At 36.6% G+C, this 15486-nt stretch overlaps 1 protein-coding gene across 1 annotated transcript in view; it reads right to left on the bottom strand.

Moving 5' to 3' along the window:
* The window catches only part of LOC110854211 (protein piccolo), a 200524-nt gene that overhangs the window by 141186 nt on the left and 43852 nt on the right, over nt 1-15486 (bottom strand). The window contains exon 2 of the mRNA XM_035854739.1: nt 12834-12863. The gene's annotated coding sequence lies outside the window, so the exon portion shown is untranslated. The remainder of the gene's footprint in view (nt 1-12833; nt 12864-15486) is intronic.

Here is a 15486-nt window from a genome sequence, read left to right as displayed (position 1 = left end):
TGTAAATTACATACCTTTTTGGCTACACAGAGCCTCCATTTAATTGTGCCAGGTCATGATTTTATTATATTGAATGTGGTCCAACGGTTAATTAGTCTGCATTCTTACACATAATTACAATTTCCTTGATGAAAACCGTCTACTCCTAAAAGACGACCCAGTCAGTGTTTCTGGTGAAAGTAAGACCACCACGTGCAAGAAATAACGAGGAGAAAGTGGTTTCTTGCAGGTAAATATTTTGACCTGGGAGAAATGCAAGGCGCAAGAAACTAAATCCCGCCGCTATAATTCATACCGCGCTTGGCTGGGGCATATTTCTTGCACTTTCTCCCAGTTTCTTGCACCTCACATTTTTCACTTTGCCCTAAAAAAATATAGTAATCCCGTAAAAAGCCTAAAATATGATTTGTTTAAACTGCACTTCTGTCGCGTTATGGCTTTATTTTGTTCGTTAAGGGAATCCTTTTTTTAAAAAAACAATGCATTCCAGTCATCATTACGATTCCTCAGAGAAAACGAATCTCAAAAGTGAACCTCAATTTTGTCCTTTATCACATACGTGTAGACATCAGCGAAAAACTCGTATTGCTAAATCGCTTGTTCGGTGGAGAGATTCCTCCAGACAGGAGACAATCGCCATCCGAATGTCATTAAGGTGCTTGTGGGCCAAACCATACGGAGTGAGTGATGTATGGTTAGTTATCCTGCAGCATTTCTCGTCCAGATATTTCCAGCTAATGGTACGAAAGAAGTGGTGAAGGAATGAGGATGAGGGTTGAGGATGAGAATTGGACAAAAAAATGGGGAAATGCGGCCAACAAGATGAGGGTAAAAATCGATCTAAACGGGTAAAAATGCATGTAAGCAAGCTATCTACTTCTACTTCTGGTCAGTGGCCGCGGAAGCTGGGGGGACATCGGGGGACATTGTCATTGTAGGATGGGGGGAGGCAGGGGTTTATATAAGATGGGGAGATGATGCGGACATCGAACAACCGTGGGGACATTGGCTAATCTGTCCCCTTAAGCTTCCGCGGCCACTGCATCATGTGCATACGTTTGAGTATCCTAAATTCTCCCAGTGGCCGCGGAAGCCGTGGGGACATCGGGGGACATTGCCATTTTAGGATAGGGGAGGGAGGGGTTTATATAAGATGGGAAGATGATGCCGACATCGAATAACCGTGGGTCCCTCTTTTGTCCCCACACCCTTCCGCGGCCACTGTTTCTCTTCCGTTCCGTTCGCTGAAGGTCTGATCAGAGGTCAGAAGAGGAGGAAGGAAGAGGAAGAATTGCAAGGAACGTGTCTCTCTGGCTGGGGCGTAATTTAGCAAGAATGTGCTGCCAGACATTCCACGCGATGATTGAATATCTACTTTGCAGGAGAAAGAATGTGAATTGAATGAATAACTTGGGTGGATGTGTTAGGTGACGACGAAGATAACGATGGACATTCAGAGGTATTTGTGTATGTATGAAGAAAAGATGTGGACGTCATACTTATTAATAAAAGAGTGATCTCTTTTTTCTTGAAGGGATGAGACTCATGGGGCGAAAATGGTGAAAGTCCTTAATGAAATATTTATTGGGTTGATTGAGGTCACAATTTCAATTTCAATTTCAGAAATTGTGTGGTTGGTGGGAAGCATATTTTTGAAGATAAGAATGCGACAGATCATGTAGGTTCTCAAGGGGAATGTACAATATAGAATTCAAATTTGTGTGATTTTAAAGCCAAATTTTGTAAAATATAATTGCGTTTAATTTGAAAAGATTTTAAAGGTGGCTTAAACTTATGCATTGATTCTGTGCAATAAAGAAATTTGTGTGGTTTGTGTGATTTTGAATCCAAAGTTTTCAAAATTTGTGTGGTTTGTGTGATTTTGAATCCAAAGTTTTCAAAATTTGTGTGGTTTGTGTGATTTTGAAGCCAAATTTTTCAAAATTTGCGTGGTTTGTGTGATTTTGAATCCAAATTTTTCAAAATTTGCGTGGTTTGTGTGATTTTGAATCCAAATTTTTCAAAATTTGCGTGGTTTGTGTGATTTTGAATCCAAATTTTGCAAAATTTGTGTGGTTTGTGTGATTTTGAAGCCAAATTTTGCAAAATATATTTGTTTAAATTTGAAAAGAGGTTAAAGGTGGCTTGAAATTGTGCATTGCTATTCTGTGCAATGAAGAAATCATGAGATCATCCCTAACTTTATTAGTCTCTCGTTAATTGCTTATTTAATTTTCTGCACGTTAGATTTTCGTACTTTTAAAAGGAGCATCAAAATTTGAAATGAATATTTAAACAAGGTGTAGTAACTTGCAAAAAAGCACCGGGAAAATAAGTTAGCATGCCGATTTGTGCCCCCCCCCCCTAAAAAACAGCGTCCCCCCCGAGAACTTTGAGGCTATTGATAATCCATCAATTTCGTAACCTCCACCTCCATCATTTAACTTAACACGACGTTGGCAATGTTGATTTTCGCCGGGATCCTCCTCTTCATACCTGCTCCGCCAATATTTGCATAATGTTATGATGAAACTGCAGGGGTTGATCTCCTTCCCAATCCGGAAATCGGAAGCTGATTCATTTTCGCCGGGAGGGAAAGCAGTCTACATAAATACATATGTCGAATGAGATGCAGTAAATATGCACACTGTTATAAATCTGGTAATGATTTCTCGGTATTAAAGTTATACCGGTGTATAAAACTATTTAGGTTACCGATTTGGTAAAACTTTAATACCGAGCTATTACTACAGGGTATCATTTATCAATACCGCTTTGGTAGAGTCACATATATGTATGAATACCGTTTGGTATAAATTTAACACTGGATTTCTGCACTGTTAGAAATCTGATATATTTAGTCAGGCAGATATTGATTTCTCGCTATTAAAGGTGCTACCGCTTGGTACTAAAATTATACCAGTCCGTGAAAATTTGCTATCGATATGATAAAACTTTAATACCGAGCTATTACTACAACGTATTTATTACTTATCAATCCCACTTTGGTAGTCATAGTACATGAATACCGCTTGGTATTACTTTAATACCGGATTTCTAAGAGTGTATTTATAACCATAGGTTGCCGTAATATGCACCGAATTTTTAAATATCTTTAGGGCAGGGAATTCTTCCTCGGGTGGAAAAAGGTTAGTGGGAATGTTTGCTTTAAAAATTAAACAGGGGAATATTTCAAAGGTTTTTGTGTGCATAAAAAGGCGAGCTGTTTGCTCTTTCACTCACTTCTTTTTTATGTAACCTTTGCAAATTTTGTGTGTGTGTGTGTGGGCATCTGCTGCTTTTTGGAGAGAGGGAGAGGGGAAAGATAAAACGGAATATTTACTGGTATTAGAGAATATGAGGAGGCGAGGAGGAGAAAGCATCTTGGAAATTTTGGGTAGCGTGAAATACTAAAAAATCATAGACCGTAACAGGTAAAGTAATTTTCAGGAATTGGTCGCGTTCCGCTCTGCTGGTTGTGGGAGGGACATAGGTCGGAAGTTCTAGGGAGGAGAGGATTTTAAAGTGGAAGTTGGGCTACACAATTTTTTCGGAAGGGAAAAGAGGGCATGATTTTTGAGTGAAAGTTTGGATCATATGACTTTTTATGAGGCAAAAATAAACGATTTTTTCGAGACAAGATTACACAATTTTTTGCGAGGCAAGTATACACAATTTTTTGCGAGGCCAAATTACACGATTTCTAAAGAGCCAGAGTACAAAATTTTTAAGGGCCCGGATTATATGATTTTTTTGCGAGGTTAACGGATTACGCGATTTTTTGCAACGCCAAATTACGCGATTTTTTTTGTGAGGCCAGATTACACGATTTTTTTTGCGAAATGAGATTACAAGATTTGTTTTGCGATGCCAGATTACATGATCATTTTTGCTACGCTAGATTACACGATTTTTTTTGCAACGCGAGATTACACGCTTTTTAAGGGGTGGATTACACGATTTTTGCGAGTTTAACAGATTACGCGATTTTTTTGCGAAGCCAGATTACACGATTTTTTTTCCGACGCCAGATTACACGATTATTTTCCCCAAAACTCCAGCCAACTATGTGAAGATTCCGACCTATGGTGTGCCCAGAATCTGTTTTGGTTTGCCTGAATTACCCCCCTATTCGCAACCTTTCCCTTTATTTTATCCTATATTGTTAACAACAATACCGTTTTTAAGCGACAAAATTACCTCGGTTAGATTGAGTTTTGTTCGTGTTTGTCGTGGTGCTTTAATCTAAGGAGTGGATTAGATGAGGCTATTTAAAGGTGAGATTTATACCGGGTTAGCAATTTCACTTTATTTTATTTTACGACAATGTCTACCTTGAAATACCCGGGAAAATTGCAAGGTTTGGATTTCCCCTCTTCAAACTGGGATAACATTTTGGCTGTAATGTTTCCATGGATTGGTGTCAGCAGAATTTGTAAATTTCAAAGTCGTCGAGCCGGAGGAAATTAATCTGGTGGAAATTCAACCACTTCAATCAATCATTTTCCTTGTTAGGTGGGCTTCAGAGTGTCACCTTTCTCCGGGACAGCGAGGCACGTGAAATTTTATTGTGTCCCGGATAATAAGATTCCGTCCGGGTGGGGGGTTTCTTCTCGGGGGTGTTTATTTATAGACGTGTCATAAATCAGGGAGTGACGATTCATGCGTGTGTGTCGTGTGTGTCACATGCTGCTTCCTTATTAAGTACGTGTCACAAAAGTAGACCACACAAGGAGTTGCATAGTTGAGCAAGCATTGCATAGTATTGAAGACGGGATGAAAACTTGCTTACTTGAAAAATTCTGATGTTTTGAGTACATACAATATTTAGGGATTTATGCATAGGATGCCTTATTTGCACAGAATAAAAATTTAGTCAATATCGAAATGTTGACCATTTTTGGATTTATTTTCATCACACAATTCTAGCCGAGCATTATGCACAACTTGATCTTGGTGCTTTTTATGGTACGTTTATTTAGCAGGAATGTAAATTTCTGATAAATTTTAGTCAAAATTTCAGGATACATATTTACAATTGCAGGATTTATTGAAATAATTGAAATTGAAAATCTGAAAATTGATCAAGTTAAAATTTATCAAAATTGATGAAAACTGAAAATTTTAGGATTTATTATCACTGTACAATTCTAGTCGAACATTATTCAAAATGTGATCTTGGTGCCGTTTATGGCATGCCTTATTTGCACGGAATACAAATTTCTGGCAAGTTTTATTAGACAAAATGCTGTGGATTTATTTTCATTATAAAATTCTAGTCCAAAACTATGCACAATTTGATCTTGTTTGACGCCATTTATATATAAATTTAAATTTCTAGTAAATTCTGATAAAAATTTCAAGATTAATTTTCATCGCACAATTCTATTCGTATATTACGCACAATTTGATTTTGACGCCATTTATGATGTTCCTTAATAAATAGCTTAATATTTAAATTTCCGATAAATTGTAACGAAAACCATAGGATTTATTTTCATACACAATTTTATTACACCAGTATTTCCACAATTATGCACAATTTGGCTGTGACGCCACCCAACAACTACTTTCACCCGGTATCATCATGTGACCCTTCATTAAGCAATCCCCGTCCAAGAAAACAATGCCATTCAAGAGTAAAGTCAACTTTCCCTTGGAGACAGCGAACAGCCAGCCAGTGGAGAAAGTCAAGTCAGTAAACTCCTCCATCCACCCAACTTGACTTCATTTACATTCAAGTCCCCGTTTAGAATTTGGATTTTGATTTTGCAACTTTACATCCCATTTGTGAAGTGGTCTGGTCTGGTCGCCAGGATGGAATGGAATAGATAGCAACCCAGCAACCATTAACCCCTTTGTGACCGAAATAATTGAAATTTGCTTTCCTTTGGGGACCAGAATTTTATCAGTTAGTTGTTGCTACATAACCAATTTAATTTTACCAATAGTGTAGCTACGTCACCAAAATGATTTTAAAGTAAGCGTAGTTACGTCACCGATTTCACAGTGGGTGTGCAAACCATAAAGGACCGAATTTATTTCGGCAACTTTTGATGATTTTATTTAACATTAAGCATTTATTTATGCATATTAGTAAAAATTATCTGCAGTTCATTACAATAATATTAAGTTATTGATTCATACATTTTTATAGTTTAGCAAGGTCCAAGTGGTTTTCACTGATCTTGACCGGAGTTAGTTAGTTCATGCTCAGAAATAAGCGGACCCGTATTTTTTCGTTTTCTAAAATGGACATGTCTTCGCCCGTGGTGGAATTTAAAAAATCCGCCAAAGTCAGGATTTTTAAAACGCTGTAACCTTTCGAATTTTAATCCGATTTCAAAAATTAAACACAATTTTTGCTCAGAATTACTACCCTGAAAATATAAAACCTACAGTGCACATTTGATATAGCCCGAGTCAGGCCAAGTTGTGCTTATCACTCAATCCGACTTTTTGCATGAAATTTTATCGCAAATGCATATCAATAAATTAAAAAATTAAATTTGATTTTTCCAAATTAAATTCATATTCTTCTATTAGTAACAATTACCATCCTGTGTAACAAATTTCAGCTTAAGATTACAAAAAAAAGTATGGGTTACCCAATAGGGTCTCTCTATGGGAAAATTGTTCTTATTTTAATTAATATTCTTCTATTACCAACTTTTCTACCAAACTTCAGCTCGATTTGATGAATTTTAAAAATCGGTATGGGTCACCCCCTCGGGTCCCTCCAGACGAAAATTTTTGAAATTTTACTTTGTATTCCTTCATTATAAACCATTAGCAACCTCTATGCCAAATTTCAGCTTTCTAACACAATTTTGAAATTTTGGTGCGTAATACCCCACCCACTCCGATGACCCCCACCGGTCAACCACTTGACCTATTTTACCCATCTTCGAACTCAACTCCTCATTTGACCCATACTATATGTGCGCAAAATTTCAAGTCGATAGGATTAGTTTTACGGCAGTTATCGCAAACCAGACAGACAGACAGACGGACAGACAGACGGACATGACGGGTACATAAGCCCTGACTCGGGATAAAAAATCAATTAAAAAAAACTTTTAATTTTCAAAAAATTATCGTTTTTTGCTTCTTTAAAAATTAAGTTTATTTTAAATTCCGCCACGGGCGAAAACATGTCTATTCTGGAAAACTCCAAAATACGCTTATTTCTGAGCGTGAACAATTTAAAATTAGTCTTACAATGCATTGCAGCGAACTACAGTTGTAGTTTTTGCAGATATATAGTTTTTGGTAATGTGCATAAATAAATGGTTCGTGTTAAAATTTTGTAAAATAAAATTTTGACTTGTATGCATGTGTGTATTTGGTCTTGAAAATTTTTCCGCAGTACACAAATGTGTGTAGTTGGTCCCCAACGTAACGGGGAAATAGTACACAAATATGTGTACTTGGTCCTCTACGGAAAGAAAAAAATTACACAAATATGTGTAGTTGGTCCCCAACGTAACTACAAAATAGTACACAAATGTGTGTACTTGGTCCTTAACGGAAAGCAAAAAAGTACACATATTTGTGTACTTGGTCCCCAAGGGAAAGCAAAAACTACACAAATATGTGTAGTTGGTCCCTAACGGGTTAAACTGTCCATCTCGCAAAAGTGAAGTGGAGAAAGTTTGAAGGAAGCGATTTTCCAGGGAAATTCATCATTTTGAAAATAACACCAACCCCGTCGTTCTGAATGCAGATTGCGTGGTTTAGTATTTTACAGCAGAATGATGCATGCATGTGACCGTGTTAAGTGTACAGATTCCCGATAAACATGGGGAGAAAGCGGGAATGTTTAAAGGCTTGTATTTTACGCCAGACTTGGTCGAATGTCTACGGTCACTCCGTCACTCGTTTGATGGTGAAAGTAGCCATGTGCATAAAACAATTGGAAGAAAGTGGTTTCTGCTTGCAGGTAAATATTTTAGCTGAAAGAAATGTAGGGCGCAAGAAACTACGTACGGCGGCAATATTTCATACCGCGCGTCACATATTTCTTGCACTTTCTCCCAATTTCTTGCACCTTGCATTTCTCCCGTTTCTTGCTTTGCAGTGCGAGAAATGTAGCAAACCCGCAAGAAACGAAGCACCGCGTTACACCAGATTTTTTCGAAACGACGATTCGCCCACGGTGTGACGAAGTTGTGTCTCGTCTGGATTTTGAGGATCCTTCATTTCCCCGATAGCTGGCTCAGGTTACAAGCTCGCAGTGATCGACATACGACCGTCATTTGCGACTAGATCGTTTATCTAGTAGTGAGTTCCAACCACGTCATGCCATCACATGACTCACGACGTATGTACTTAAGGTATCATAACCAAGGAGAAAGTAGCACGTGAAATCTTAGAAAAAGTGGCTTCTCAGAAACGAATTCCACGTGACAAATTGAATTGAACTCTATTCTTTTTAAAATGCATTATTTTTTCCACTTTCTCCTCCATAATGCATGAATCCCCACCCTTTTGAAATCTCCGGAATTGAGACGACGGCAGATGCAGCAGTGGGTGAAAATGTCTGTCATCATCATACCCAAGCTTTTTGTTATGTGTGTGTATGTGCATGGGAGAAATTCCAACGGACTGATGTGATGTCTGGCTGCCTGACATGGATTGCTTCTGCTCGCCTACGTTTTATACAACTTTATGCGATTTATTTCAAAATCTCTCCACTTTCAAAGTGACGAGAAGTGAGTTAAGTGTGCGTTATATTGTATTATTTGGAGTATGGGGTGAGCTACTTTGTGGGATCGTTTTGTCTGTCCGGCTGTCTTAGCAAGATATACATTTGTAGCACGCTATATTTAATGGCGGATTTAGACATGAATTTTCTAATTTTATGACATCCGTCGAGTTAAAAAATGGGGTCATTGAGGTCACGGTGAAGGCCTAAGATTGTGACCGTTTTGTCTGTCCGTCTTAGCAAGACGTGTTTTTCGATATTCAAATGCGGTTATGGACGTAGTATTTTTAAGTTTATGATGTCGATTAGATTAATAATGGGGTCACTGAGGTCACGGTCAAAATGACCTTTGCGTTTGTAAGGTCAAACGTCAAATTGGAGCTTAATTTTCATGTTTGATATCATTTTAAAAGTAATTTCAAGCTACTTTTTTTATGTTCGTTTATACCGGTTTATTTCTGAGTAGCCTCGTAGAATGTATGCACGTAAGTCAGGAAGAGAGCGAGCGAGCGACGGAGTGAAAGTGAAGCTTGGTGGATGAATTGTGCTCTTATTACGTGTCCTCGCTGCTTTCACTGGGAAAGAAATTATGCTCAGGAGATGGATGATGACTTCGTGATGATGATGACGATGACGGCTCGGCCAGAAAGTGAGGGCTATACGTACATTGTTGGGCATGCATTTTATGGACTTGACATAACAAAGGGAGGGATGAGATGGCTGAGGTGATTTTTTTCTGAGAGGACGACATATGCATCAAGCAATTTAGTGTGTGTAACATGCCACTTTTTTTATGATTTATGTATGTAGGTCGTAGTTTTTGATGAGATAGAATAGATGTACGTGTATCTAGTGCTGTGATGATTTGGTCGATACGGTGAAAGTGGTTTAGGTAGATAATTAAGCACATTTTTAGCCTTAGGGAGGTAGCAAAGTTAGTGAAAGGTGAAAGTGTAACTTGCGAAATATTTAGAATTTAATATTGTACTCCGTTTACGGTTGCGAATTATTTTGCATAAGAAAATGTACAACTTTTATTAATGCCAATTTTGTCAATTTTGCCAATTTGCCAAGAGAAACTTGGTGAAAGTAAGGGTCGTTATTTTAATGGATTTTAAAGTAGACTTTCATCCAGTTAATTCCGGTTATTTAGTTGCGTAATTTTAATAAATAAGTACCTGAATCATGCAGGAAATGGCGCAGTTTGTAATCAGAAGAGTATAAATTACCGCATTTTATAACAATCATTCGCACATTAAAGGGTTCCTTTGTCAAGTTTTGGATAAGTAAGAACTTTTCCAATTTTGTGTAGCTGACTTTTCATCCACTACTGATTTACTATTAAATAGTAATTTTATGTTTGAAGATTGCCTTGTGAAATTTCTTTGTGGAGGTGAACACTGTAAATAATTTTGAAGAGAGTTGTACATATCATCGTTATCGTCACCACAACCACCACTACCTTCGGCTCGGAAATATTACTTAAAGGAGTAAAATAAAGATGAGAAAAAGTACTTTACCTAACAAATTACAGGACTCGTTCCAAAAAGTTTATCATCAAAAAGCTGAGAATATGTAGATGTCAATCGAATTTTTTAGGAACTGACACCTTACTAAAATTTGAGTGCAAAATATTTGCATGATTTTGTACATTCTAGAATAAAATTGATCATAGAATTTGTAAGCATTGTACCACACTTGGTTAACCTAAATTTGGCTTACGGCAAGAGAATGTTTGTTGAATCTCAAATTATTGTTTAATCTTGTGTAAATTTATTTAGAGTCAAGGAATTTATGAAAGTTTGAAATTCGCTTTTCTCAAATTAGTGATAGTGATATTTAGTTAGAGTTGCATGTTAAGCGACGAAATCCAGTCTCATTAAGGTGCTGAAGGCTTATCAATCTCGCCATAAATATCGTCGTCCCATGCGAAACGTGAATTTAGCATGTTTCATTTTGCATGAATTTTTCATGAATCATATTTTTAGCACATTTTTCTACAAGTACAGTATTTTTTGCAGAAATCGTTTGACTCATGGGTACGATCCCTAGTAAAAAATTATACCCATCAAAAACAGAAAATACATAAACGTCCCGTTTTGTATTTCCAACTGACCGGAGAAAGCTGTTCTAATTAGGTTACAACGAGGATGTCCTTAAAAGAGGGAATTTATCTTGACGATGTTCCAACTTTCTCCGGGCACAATTTATTCAAAAGGAGAGGACAGGACACCAAAAGAGAAAGTGCTCATCCAATAGGAATAACTGCACCTCATGGGTCAGCACGTCTCCAAAAAGGAAGAAAGAGAGAGAGAGAAAGCGGAAGTCTGTATAAGTTCCCACTTGGCAAAATTAAAATTAATTTCCAACCTGCAACTTCCTTATCAGAGTGAAAGCATCTTGATTATTTTTGTGTGTAGGTAGCCTGCCAAGTTATCACGTCTTTTTGCTGAGTGAGATATCATAATATCGTGATAACGTCAGAAAATTGGAGTAGCAGAAGGTTCAAATGGTATCTTTTACTTATTAAAGAATACATGTTTTGTATGAATTTCTTCACTTTCACTCACATTTTTGAAGCGATAAAAGCGTTTATTTCCAAGTATTTTAGACTAGAATTGAACTTATCGTCGTGTCCGGAATATTTATGGCATGGTTTATTTGCCATATTTGTCCAAAATTTAAATTTATGCCCGCGTAAAGCTATTTTTTATTTATTAAAAGACCCAGTATTTGGTATTAACTTGTTAACTTTCACTCTGATTTTTGACACGATAAAAACGTTTAGTTCTGAAAGATGAGAATGGTAAATACTTATCGTTCGATATTTTTGGCATGCCATATTTGCCATATTTTTCCTGCATTTAAATTCATGCCGGCATAAGACAAATGTTTTAAAATACCCTCAGAAAATTTATGCCAAAAATGGCTAAAATCCAGGAATTTTCATACTCCTAACGAGCATAAAGGGAGGGAGGGACCACTGGCTCTTCTTCTATGAAAAGTCAGCTATTTTACACCTGCAAACTAAGCGATCCAACTACGCGAGTTGACTTGGGTCCAACGATAAGTGAGGTACGTAAAGAGTCCCTGAAGTATTGATTTTTGCATTTCTTCGTCCATTTCCTCCTCCTTTCTTCTCAAGAAAACCTTCCATTTCTCTCAACTAAATAAAGTAAACCGAGTTGGAGAAAAGTAAAACTTTTTTCAGCTCCAGTTTTCTTCAAGAAGCAGCTTTCTCTCGAGTGTGTGTGTGTGTGCGTGAAGGAAGTTTTATTAAGCAGTATTGCATATTTCCCATTGAGGATTTTCCATTACATTTCAACTTCTTTGAATTGAAGGGTAGGAAATGAATCTATTAGGATATTTTCCTCCTTTTACGAAAAAGTAGAGTTGTACTTGTACACTCAAAATAAGGTAGTAATGAATTATTAACATGCGAAATCACTATGTGTCTCTACCACGTCGGTTACGATTTGTCCTAGAAATGGTAATAATAAGTTCAGGGAAATTAAAATTTAATACATAATGGTATTCACTTCCTTAATATTTGGTAATGAATTTGAATTTCCCTGAACTTATTATTACCATTTCTACGACACATCGTAACCGACGTGGTAGAGACACATAGTGATTCCGCATGGTAATGATTCATTACTACCTTATTTTGAGTGTACGTAAAAATGAAGACGGAATTTAGGCGGCATTTATGCAATAACACACAAAATATCGGTGTCTCGTATTTAAACTTGGGACGATTATAATTAGCCCAAAGTTATAATAAATTCCTTGGGCTTTAGTTTCCACGCCCAAATTGCCATGAATTTATTTTAATACCCAAACACAGGATGGATTTGTGTCCAAAATTCGGTACATATTTCCAGAAAAGACCACGTGTTTACTTTTATTCCCAAAATGCCATGTAGTCATGTACATGTATATAATTCCGTAAATATTTACATGCCAAAAATGCCTCAAAATTATTTTTATATTTAAAACACTATGTATTTATTTTCATATTTTCATGCCCTGGACATTGTACAAGTTTATTTACGAGTGAATCCCGCCGGTTCAGCTATCTTTAAATGCATACAAGAAATATTTTGTGAATGTTGGTATTGCTTACCTTACGCTAATCTTGCGGTTTCTCTCCTTTCTGTTAAAAAAGAAAGAGAATTATTAAAAATTGGCACATTTTTTAAAGCGATCTGTATTAATTTATGCATTAAAATTGCATATTTGTAGCTATTTAATGCACACCTGTGAGAGAAAGTAATACTATTTTAGCATGATTCTAAAATCCGCGTGGATTTGTAGCTATTTAACGACACAAAAAAAATTATTAAAATTTTACACAGTTTTTACACTATTTAGGTCAATTTATGCCCTACATTTGCACATTTGAATTTAGCAATTTAAAATTTATACGTCCAATAAAGTTAATTCTATTTTAACGCTAATTATTAAAAATCACATTAAATAGTATTTAACGTGATTTTAAAATCCGCGCGATTTGTATTTAATGCACACACCTGACCTGAATTAAATAATTAAATATGGTAACAAAAGGGTCACGTGTGTGCATACAAATCGATTTGTATCACGTCACCACGATTAAAATTGCACATATAATGCACACACATGAGAGAAAGTAATACTATTTTAGTGTGATTTTAAAATCCCTGTGTATCTTGTGGATATTTAATACCACATTTTTATACCATTTGTATCATCACTTCATTTACGCATTTACAATTGCGCATTTAATGCCCACACGTGAAACACATTAAGAAAGAAAGCTTAACCCTATTTTAGTGCGAGCCAAAACTACGTATGAAAGAATAACGCAATGTTTTTTTTCTTTTCTGGAAAAAAGTGTACAAGATAAGCCCAAATATCGTAGGAATCATCAAATGGATCTCGCAAATGCCCAAGAGGATCAGAATCAGACAATGCACAAGACGGGATGATGGGTGATTGTATTAAAGATGACAAAGAGAAAGCAGGGAGAAAAGTTGGAAAAATCACCATCGCCAAACAGCCAACTTTCTACGTTGATACGAATTGATCTCTGACATTTGACATTTGCCAGGCCAGATAGATATTACGGTTTCGAGAGAATTTTCTACTTTACGCCAACGCCAAGTTCATGGCATGGAATGTTTGATCTGGACGATGAGAGGGTCCGGTAATGGAAATAAATTCGTGAAAATGGTATTTTTGTCGAGTCATTTATGTCCTATTTTTAGTAGAATTTTAATTAAATTAGTAAAAACAAGTGGTATTTTTGCCAACTCGTTTGTTTATTATTTTTCGTTTCGGGGTCAAATTATTTTAAGATATTGTGCAGATGCGTATTTATGACGTATTTATGGGCAGAATTTTTGACTAAATTTGCAGCCAATATGGAGATTTTTTTAAAATGTTGCACGTTTTCGAATTTTAACACAACTTCAAAAATTGAAAAACTTGAAACTTAAAATTGAATACTTAATTTGATCCTATTGAAATGTATATATTTTAATTTAAAAAATAGACAAGCTGGGTGCAGAATTTTTTTTACTAAATTTCCAGCCAATACCGGGATTTTTCAAAATGCTGTAAGTTTTCGAATTTTAACTAAACTTAAAAAATTGAAAACTTAAAATAACACTTAATTTCATCCTGTCCAAAAATCTACACATGATTTTTAATCTTAAAAATAAACCACAGTTACACACTTTCTCCTTAAACAAGTCGTGTAAAATTGAAAAAAATACTAAACAAAACCTTGAAACTTCTTATCAGATGAATTTCACTTATGAATCTTGCGCCAAGAAAGTTTTCCGCTGCCATAAAAATGTCTGACAATGGTGTAAAATTAAGCGTGCCTCCCCCGAGAATGTAGGTAATGGTGTAGCTATAATGTAAGTAAGTGAAAGTGGCTTGACTACAGTATTGTCACTTTTTGACTCTGACTGTCACGAAAGTTTAGTGGCGGCATTATCCTCCAAGAAAGAGAGGAAGATGGCTTTGGCACGGCACGAAAACTTTGTTCGGTGAAAGTACAAAGTATGTATTTACGAGAAAAGAGGGAAGAAAAGTGTATCGGAGAAAGTCAGGTAGTAATTTCAAGAAGGCAGTGTTTCCGGTGGAAGTAACGACTTGCAAAAAATAATGGGGAGAAAATGGTTGATTTGAAGGTGAATATTTAAACCTGGGAGAAATGCAAGGCGCAAGAAACTACAATCCGTCGCTATAAATAGTTCATACGGCGCGTGGCTAGATGGCGCATATTTCTTCCACATTGTTGTAGTTTCTTGCACCTAGTATTTTTTGGGTTTCTTGATTTGAAGTGCAAGAAATATAGCAAAACTGCAAGAAACTACTGGTGGAAAATGGTTTTTTGCAGCTATATTCTTAGACCTGCAAGAAATACAATAGGACCTATGTCCCGCCGTTATGAAGCGCGCGGCTAGATGGCGCGTATTTCTTGCACCTCACATTTCTTGCCTTTCTTGCTTTGCATTGCAAGAAATGTGGTAAACCGTAAGAAATTAAAAACAAGCCCCCTCTTGCAAGAAATAGGTGGGAAGAAAGTGATTTCTTGCTGGTAAATATTTTGCCCTGGAAGAAATGCAAGGCACAAGAAACTACTTCCCGCCCATTTAAATACTTCATGCGTGGCTAGATGGAGCATATTTCTAGCACATTCTCCCAGTTTCTTGCACCTCGCATTTCTTGCATTTCTTTGTTTTCCAGTGCAAGAAATGTGGCAAACCCGCGAGAACCGGAACCCT

This window comes from Folsomia candida, unplaced genomic scaffold (genome assembly GCF_002217175.1).
Source record: "Folsomia candida strain VU population unplaced genomic scaffold, ASM221717v1 Fcan01_Sc009, whole genome shotgun sequence".
In the NCBI taxonomy this organism is placed as follows: Eukaryota; Metazoa; Arthropoda; class Collembola; order Entomobryomorpha; family Isotomidae; genus Folsomia; species Folsomia candida.
The sequence above is the reverse complement of the archived record's forward strand: the minus strand, read 5'-3'. Positions and strand labels throughout refer to the sequence as shown.